This window comes from Argiope bruennichi, chromosome 2 (genome assembly GCF_947563725.1).
Source record: "Argiope bruennichi chromosome 2, qqArgBrue1.1, whole genome shotgun sequence".
Lineage (NCBI taxonomy): Eukaryota > Metazoa > Arthropoda > Arachnida > Araneae > Araneidae > Argiope > Argiope bruennichi.
The window spans coordinates 90535715-90544684 of record NC_079152.1 but is presented as its reverse complement, the minus strand read 5'-3'; positions in this window follow the sequence as shown (position 1 = coordinate 90544684).

Here is an 8970-nt window from a genome sequence, read left to right as displayed (position 1 = left end):
ACAGCACTGGAAAGCAACATTACAAATTTGTAACAATATTTTTGACTTTTCAGACAACTGGTGACAGAAGATTCTATATCCTCATGCCGAAGTTGCACTGTTAGGAACAACATATCAATTAATTCTACTTCAGGTTAATCAAAATTAATTTCACATTTTTTTTTTTTTTTTTTTTTACAAAAAGTGATAAAAAATCCTTTTTTTTGTATTTAAATACATAATCTGCTGACCAGTTATTCATTCTTCCATGTGGGCAGTTCTTTTTTCTTTATGTCCTAATTTGCAATGGTCTGTTCCTTAGTTTAGAATCATTTTAAAATCAGATGATATTCAGACTTTTACTAAAACAATCTTCCACAAAATCATCATCCGTAAATGACCTTCCCTGTTTCTTTATTTTTTGTGAGGTAACAAATATTGCAGCAGTATGTTATTACTTGATTCTCTTCATTAAAAAAAAATACTTTTATGGAGGCTCATTTCAAATTGATTTATTTTACTAGTTCTTTTTAGTCCCCCTCAAAACTGCTTGTAAATTCTTTCTGTGTATTTTTTTAAAAAGCTTTTGTATATTTGCTTTTTTTCCCTCGCAGATTGATTACTCAGGAATCATGTTTAAATTTGCAACCATTGCAAAGTATTCAGTTACATTCATTTCTAAATTCTTTGTTATGTAGTTTTTTTTCCCCAGTCTTACTTGCAGTATAAGTTTTTGAACCCAGTTACGGATGTAATGAACCAACCCACCGTAAAATATATTTTCTTGGAGGAGAGCATGAGCATTTGATAACGCAATATTTTCATTTGATTTTCTTACCAATGCATATCGATGAGCATGCCTATTTTATTTCGCACTTTTGGAAACCAATTGACTATTATCAAAAGAAAAAAAAAATTCAATGCTAAAAAAATAGTATTAACACTTTTTATGAACTCATGTAATTTTTTCTTTTATTTAAGTTCAATATTTTATAATGTACATAGATTTTTTTTACCAGCATGAAAAGATCTGAACTTTTCTGACCCCTGATATACTCTTCATTTAAAAAAGTCGTTAGAGTCATTCTGATCAATCAATTTGTTAAGAGCTGTCATTTATAGCTTATAATAGCTATAAATAAATAATGATACATCACGATATACCGAAAAATATCGATCTATGTTGGAAGATATATCGCGATGATGAAGTTCGGTCAACGAGAGATTTATGGCTGGAGGAAGGAAGACGGCTTGAAGTGAAGGCTGTACTTTTTCTTGTAGTTGCTTGTTCCGTTGATTTGTTAGCATTCGTTCTGTCTTTTGTTTTCTCAGAACAAATAGAAATGGTGATATTGTTGGGGAGTTTCCCTAGTAAATTTTTCGAGTTTTGTTTGCAGCTTTTGCGTTGACTACAAAGCGATATGCTCTTTATTTTTGGGGCGCAAGGAGATTGGTACTGTTATTCAGGAAAATTCAAGGTAGGATTTTTCTGGTTTTTCTTTTTATTTAATTGCTTCGGTTGTTGCACTTTTTGATTCTGGCCGCATCCAATTAGTATCTTCATCAGTTATGAGGAAGGGAAAACCAGAAGAGTCTGAGGGCAAATATAAGGACAGAAAGATTAATTATATTTTAGCAAATGAGTTCTCGATAAATGATAAAGCTAACATTGCAATTCAAAGGAGCTGCTCCAAAATCAAACTATGCATTGATAGTAGTAGTGGTCATTCCCCATGGATTAAGCCCACAATAATCAATGCCACTTTCGGACCACTTACCCATAATCACGACACCTTTTTCCCTAAATAAACACAAAAAATTTATTCTAATTATCCAGCACTTAAGATCAGCTGTGAACGTGACGAATTTCGTCCCGTTCAAACTTGCCGTTGTTCCGTAAGCAAGGATTCGAATTATAGACACGAACACTGTAACCAAATACATCATTCGAGATGTAGATACTGATTTCAGCATAGTGAACATTAACGAAGAACTATCTACACAGTACATTACCGTTGCAAAAATTGTAAGATTTAAAAAGAAGAGGACGTCAGACTCTATTCAAATTGTCCCAGTTGAAGAAATTGGACAAACAAACCGCTCTGAAATAAAGATCGGTGGACTCATCTTCAAAGTAACAAAGTTTATAGAAAATCCCAAGTTATGTTATAAACGCTTAAGATTCGGTCAAACACAGCTCCGGTGTCAAAATGACAAACGATGTAAAAATTTTGGGGGCTTAAATGCTGAAGAGTGTAAGTTATTTACTAAATGTTTACTAAACGAAGAGGCCCACGACGCACTCAGCAAAGAGTGCAGTTATTACTCCTTAGAAAAAGATATTATAAATCTGGTCAAAGAAAAAGATATATCATTCCTGGAAGCAAGGAGAATAGCCAAATCGCAAAAGGTAAAGAGTGATTCGCCGGTTCAGTGTATGGAAAACCCATAAAAGCAAATAACGGATCGTTACTCAGCTTTACAGGACTTAACTAATTACTGCTCTTTTACCGCAAGAAAATGAACTCTTAAAACTCCAAGAAGTAAACAGACAGTAACTCCAGAAGTAACAGAAGTAAACAGACAGTATTACACGTATAGGGGAAATTCAGAAGAATTCGATAAACAAGTTGAATAGAATATTACTCTCCGGAAACAAATCGAGATTCAAAGGGCAACTACTGACTTGCTGCAATCTAAAATTTCCCTTCTTGAATCAAATCTTGAATATAGGCAGGTACTTAGTCCTGGCATTGTGCACGATAAACGGTCCCTAATTGAAATAAATCATTTTAGTGTTGCGGAGGATTTGTCGGGTATCTGTTAATTTTAATTTTTTTCTTTTCTTTTTTCCTCTTGAAGTTTGTTCAGTGGAACGTTAGGGGGATCAAAAATAAGATCCTTTGGCTGCAGGCTCCCTCCTTTTTCGTCTTTCTAGTGCTTAATTTTGCAAGAAATTTGGCTCAATGCTTGTTATTTTTCTTCTCTCTCGAAAAAAAAAAACTGTTTCGAGATGAAAGACAAAACTCTGCTAGAGGTGGACTATTCAAGTGATCTCACTCCCTCAAGGGACTATCTCTTCCCTCGATGGACTTACTAAAATCTTCGAGGAAAGTGCAAACTCATCATCCTACTCTTTCTCTAAATCAGCTCACTTTCACTGTCCTTGGTGGGATGCAAAATGTAATTACCTTAAGACTCTTAAAAGGAAATTATTAAGTCAGGCGAAATCATACCCCTCCATTTTAAACTGAACTACATATAAAGAAATGGTGGCGGTTCTCAGAAAGTACGTCAAGAGAAGAAAACGCAGCTTTTGGGAGAAAACCTGTCAGAAGGTAGCTTCGTCCGATCAGGCATTCCACATCATCAAAGCCTTACTTAACAAAGATGATTTTCCCTGTATATCCAATCTTGTTCTCTCTTCGGGTACTACTTTGACAACGATGATTGCACCAAACAAATGCAATAGCAGATAGCTTGATTAAGAAAGCACCGAATGTATGAATTCCTTTAGATTTTTCTACAGATGATCCTGAGAATTACGATGAAAAGAGTTTGAACAGTCCGTTCACTTATAGGGATTTTCAAAATGCATTAAAAAGAACGAAAAATAAACCTCTGGAATAGACCAGATCAACAAGAAAATGTTGTCTTGCATTTGCGATGAAAATACATATAAAATTCTAGACTTATTCAATTACTTATGGACTAACACGATTGTTCCAAAAAGATGGAGAATAGCGAAGATAATCCTATCTTAAAACCTAGGGAAAATGCAGAAGAGATCATATCTTACAGACCCATTGCGTTGACATCTGTATTGGGAAAAATTTTCAAATGGATTATTCTGGATAGGCTTCTACGCTATTATTTGGAAAAAAGATTTTTCTCTCCGTTCCATGCCAGATTCCTTCTCTACAAAGGCTGTGACAGCCTATCTGCAGCCCTACTCAATAAAATTTTGACAGCCAGAGCCCAGAAGAAATTCGTTTATGGTATTTCTTTTGATATAAAGGCTGCGTACGATAATGTCTGGCATGACAGTTTAATGCTCAAGATATTACAATCGGGGATTTAGGGTAATTTTCCCGTGTGGATCTCTTATTTCTTACAAGATAAGAACGCTTTTGTAACATGGGGAGGCGTGTCTTCTTCACTATTTAAGCACGAAAGGGGCATCCAGCAAGGAAGTGTCCTTTCCCAGTTACTTTTACAATTTTTATGAATGATATCTATAGTATAATACCTAATAATGTTAAATTGCTTTATCTATGGGGATGAAGAAATATTTTTATTAGTGCAGGAAACTAATATTGAGGCGATTAAAATTAAAATGCGGTTTTGTGTTTCTGAATTGGAAAACTGGTACAACGAAAGACAGATGGATATTGCTCCTCAAAAAAGTAATTTAATAAATCTTTCCCCTCGGAAGTCGCTAGTTGGGATAGCAGTCCTTTTTCGTGGCTATCCCTTGGTCCAATAATGTTCCTCATCTTAGCATCCAGTTTGCTGAAACCTTGTCCTTTCGTTCACATATTGACCAGCTTAAAACTAAAACTTTTAAGAAGTTTAACGTGATCAAAAGATGGAAAACTCTAAGATGGGGTGCGAATGCATCTAATTTGATCAAAATTTGCAATGCATGCATTACTCAATCTATCGAATTTGGAGCTCATATGGTTGGTCTGACCAATAAAAGTGGATGTGCAGCTTTGCATACAATTCAGAAAAACATCTTTCGATTTGTACTTGGTCTCCAACGGTGGACCTCTCCCAATTCTATACAAGTTATCGAATGAAAACCATATGAAATTAAGGTTCGAAAAGAACATTATATTCTTTGTGAATCAGTCTCAGCCTGAGAATTCACAGATGTATCGAAATCAATAATCGAGTTTAAATCTGTCATCTCTAAAAGCATTTTCCAAAGACTCCTTTGTGGAGGCACATTTTAAGAATATTGTTGTCTAGAAAACCTGTTCCTGGACCAAATCATCCCGGTACTAATAAAGTGGATGATTGGAAGCATTTCGTTATCTGGACCCATGACTTGAGTTTTCAACAAAGAAGTTTGGATCCGACTACCATCAAACTTATGTACGCCGAGTTCAAATCACAGCCCCCCCCCCCCGGGAATTATTTTGGCCACAGATACATTCAAAAGTGAGAATTCTACTGCGTTGCCTGCTGTCAACTGTTCCTCGAATGTTGTCATAAAAGGAATGATACACAATATTAACTCTGTGTTTTCAGGAGAGAGCTTTTCTATAGCTCTGGATGTTATATACTTTGTCAAAGAATATAAAAATTACATTATATTGACGGACAGTTTATCCAATTTGACGGCCCTGAGATGCCTAAACTTCCATTCTCCGAGAAGGTCTCTTTTTATGAACCGGGATATATTTATAAGCATTAAAGCTATGTTCCTAATTGGAGTTGATATACACTCCCACCCACGTGGGAATTGCAGAAAATGAATAGCCTGATTATTTAGCCAAGCACGCCTTAACTTCACCTTATATCTGCGACTGGATCTCGCCCGAAGACGCCAATTCGGTATGCGCTAAAATTATTCGACGTAAACAATGGGAAAATTCTACATATTATGAGAAATACAAATGGCTTAAAGTTTTTAATTAAAAAAACTCAATTTATCAAGACGTAATGAGGTCTTAATTTTTCGATTAATATCTAGAACTCTTCCAGTTAATGCAGTTCTTCATAAATATAGGCTCATTCAATTACCAAATTGTGTCCATTGCCAGGTTCCAGAAATCTGAACATTTCGTTTAGACTCACTAAAGCAATGGCTTCGGCGGGAAGGGGATAGATTAAAGGTAGAAGACTTACTGCCTATTTCTGAAAATTCCAATAAGCGCTTGTGCCTCTGCATCACTGTAAAAGGCGGCCATTTTGAAACTAATTAAATTTATTTATTAGTAAAAGTTTACTTTTATTATTATTATGTGAGAACATGATGTTTTCGTTACGGGGTTTTGAATAATTGAAGGCAACGAATAATTGAAGCTCGAAATAGTGTAGACAATGAATAAAGCATAAATGGTAATATTCATCTTCATCTGCTTCTACCAGCATTGCATTATTATTAAGTATACTTCATCGAAAGCAGATGCGTTTTTAAAAGGTTGACCTGCTGTTAGAGACATGGGGTTTTCAACATAGTAATCTTACGGGGCTATAGAAGTCTCCCAAGAAGTCCCCTACTGCGCATGCGCAGACGGTTTTCGTTATATCTCGTAAACTACATATGTTAGAGATATGGGATTTTACTTAACCCGGCAGGACGTGCGCTGTGAAACGCAACACGAGGACGCGCATGGGGTTTCATCACACCCCAGCCATAATAAATGGCATAAGACGAAAGAAATCAATGGAATTCTATAAATTAATGAATTTTATAGTAATTATACCCTTTTTCTTTAAAAACGAATAATAGAAAAAAAAATTCATGTAAAAAATAATGAATACACTCACCTTGTTTTTTTTCTTGTTGAAGGGACTTTTAATGATATCGACTCTAAAGATTTTTTTCTTTTTTGCTTATAATTTTCACTATAATCGAAACTTAACGCATTATTGTGAATAAAAAGAGTGATATTTATTAAATTTTCAAACTTATTAGGGTGTACATGGATCAGAAACATTAGATTGTTTGCAGTTTGTACTTACCGCTTCAATTACTGAATGTTCTCGACATATATTTTTTTCACACTTCAAACACGTAGTTTTTGATTTCTTGTCCTTTTCTCTTGGACACAAGTAGCATCTACGGTAGCTTAATTTTTGCTTTTTTGCTTGTGGTTCATCCAGAAACTCTTGTTGTTTTTGCCTTGATTTCATATAAGGTTCTAAAAGTGAAACGCTAAATCCTTCAAGAAATGCCTCCTGTTTCTGAATTTTTCAGGTGGGGTTTTGGTCGATAACAGCAAGATCCTTGAATTTATTCCCGTAATGTTTAGCAGTGAAAAGAATATCACCATAGGCCACCGGTTAGATATTCTAGCAACAGAGTAAGATCCTCCCATTTCATCGACAACATCTACTGCTCCTTTCGTCATGCTATAGAATGTTATTACCTCCGGTTTTTTTAAATCTCCTGTACTTTTGTCAATGTGATTATCATTATGCATGGTTGACAGAAGATTTACACAATTATTCTTTTTCGTCATGTAAGAAAGAATCATTATATTCTTTTGAAACCCGAAGAGAGTTGTATGTTCTTCTCTATTTTTATGCGAGGCGAATTCAGGCGGGATAATTTTTCTATTCTTACGTATTGTTCCAACAATAGAAATTTTTTGTTTTTGTAAAAATTCGGCTAATTCATAACTGGTATATACCAATTATCTGTGGTGACATTTCTTCCAGAATTGTATAATGGAGCTAGCAAGCGTTTAGCTATTTCGCAGGAACTGTTATCTCTCTTGTAAGGGCCATCTGGCTGCTGGCCTGCATATATTTCCATGTTGTACGTGTAAAATGTCCTAGAATCGACCAAAGCAAATATCTTCAAACCATATCTTGCTGGTTTCTTTGGCATATACTGTCGAAAGGAGCATCTGCCTCAAAAAGACTAGTTTTTCATCTAATGTTACGTATTCACCTACATGATATGACTTCTGACAGTTCCTGATAAAATGTTCAAACAAGTTTCTTACTGGAGCTAATTTATCAATCTTTCGTCTGTCATTCCGAGTTTTAATATCATCAAATCGCAAGACATGAAGTTTAAAAAGAAATCGCTTATAGTTCATAGTTTTACGGAAAATATCTAATCCTGTGCCATCTGTCGCCCATAAGTCTCTAACATTCACATGAGAAGATTTGTGCAATCCAGCTATATATAATAGTCCTACAAAAGCGCAAAATTCTTCTTTTACTAAAGGTTTTGCATCTCTTTCTCTTTTGAAATTACCAGAAATGCTTTCTACATAAGTATTAGTGCATTTCACAATCATTTCTATTATTGAATCATCAAATATCAGTCTCCAAGCATCGATTGGCGAAGTAACATGTTTAGAAAATTGCGTATTGCCAGGTAGTCTTTTGATTATATTTTGTACAGGTATGCGTTTCTGATTTCTGAAAGGTTCTTTCTGCCACTTTGTAGTTTTATCTTTTCCGACAAAAAAGCTAGTTTGTTCACAAACTTCATCATCTGAAGATCTGCATTCTTCCACTGATTCAGACTGGTGCTCGCTGAAAACGTCTTCATTATCTGAATCCTTTATTTCTTCTTCAATGGTTTCTTCATCTGAGGAAACCTCTTCTAATAACTTCCGAAGTCTTTCCATTTCTTCATCATAAGTCAAACGAGGAAAAGACCGAACTGAACGACTGCAGGAAGCCATGCTATTGTACTGAAAAATTCTAACACGACCGCGCGCACGGGGTGTCAGCACACCCTAGTTCGATCTAACAGTCTAAAAATAGTTCCCAATTTGCTGTTTACTTAAACTATCTGTGGAATGGGACCTTGGAAACAGGTACTGATAAACCCAACCACTTCGGTTCATGGGGAGGGAAGGTAGAAAAATATTTTCAGGTGTGGGGTGCCAAAACACCGCACGCGCGTCCTGCCGGGGGCGTCCTTTAAGGGCTCTAAACCCTTAAAAATTTTGGATCCATTGCACATTCGCAGTACGGAGTTTGCTTAATATTGGTCAAATCAATGTCGGATCGATACCATAGAGTTCCTATGGGTCTCAGGATGTCGATAACGTCAACTTTCTGTCAGTCGGGAAGTTGTTATACCTCGGATTCTATGCACCGTAGAGACGAGTGCGACCCGTCTAAACCCTCGTCCCGAAGAATAGAGTCAAATGACATTTTTACCGAAACTCTGGTCTCGATAGGATTTGAGATCGGGTCTCTAAATTTACAAATAGGATACGTTTGATAGTATTCAGTGAAATGCACGTAACGATACGAGTTTCATGTTGCTACTCCGAGTGATTCGCGAGT